The sequence below is a fragment of the Penaeus monodon genome, chromosome 19, assembly GCF_015228065.2.
Source record: "Penaeus monodon isolate SGIC_2016 chromosome 19, NSTDA_Pmon_1, whole genome shotgun sequence".
Lineage (NCBI taxonomy): Eukaryota > Metazoa > Arthropoda > Malacostraca > Decapoda > Penaeidae > Penaeus > Penaeus monodon.
Window position 1 is genome coordinate 30,251,334 of NC_051404.1, and position 785 is coordinate 30,252,118.

Consider the following 785-nt stretch of genomic DNA (forward strand, 5'->3'; position numbering starts at 1 on the left):
TCTAGCTGTTGACGTTAGAAGCTTCCAGGTGACACAGCCTAAAAGTCATCCTCAGATATGCTTTATTGTCGTCCGAAATTATCCCTAGAGTTATCCTGAAATATTTTCAATGTCCTCGTCCTCGATTATTCTCAAAGTCATCTGCATAGTCGTCCTCAAATATCCTCATAGTCCTCCTCAAGTATTCTCAAAGTCGTCCTCAAGTAACTTCATAGTCGTCCTCATAGTCGTCTTCAAGTATTCTCAAGGTCATCCTCAAATATCCTCATAGTCCAAACGTATCCTCATAGTCATCCTCAAGTATCCTCACACAATCATCCCAAAATATCTCAGAAGGGAAGACCATCGCTTGCCCTACAGAAGGATAACAGAAACAAGCTCTAGCGTTCAATAGACTTCGCATGTGGACATCCCTGAAGGAGGGGCTGGTCGTAGTCTTTCCCCTGAGGAGTAATAAAGGCGCGCCCCTGAGCCCAGGACAAGGGGCCATCCTGCGCAGCACAGTCAGGGGACACTCCAGGGGCGGAATCGCTCGGCGGAAATTTGATCAAAGGAAACACTCCTCGAGGCTCGGGAAAACGCCGGCGTCGAGGGTGACCGTGGAAGTGGTTGGCCTCGGGGCGTTGCGGAAGGGGAGGAAGACGTTGTGTTTTTAAGGCTGTTCCTTGCGGTTGTGGGAGGATTTTGGGCGGGGAGAGGAGGGAGGGGAGGGAAGGGCGCAGGGGGTAAAGTTGTGGTGACAGGGCACGGTTTTGTGTGCGTGTGTCAGCTTGGTGACAGAGTAT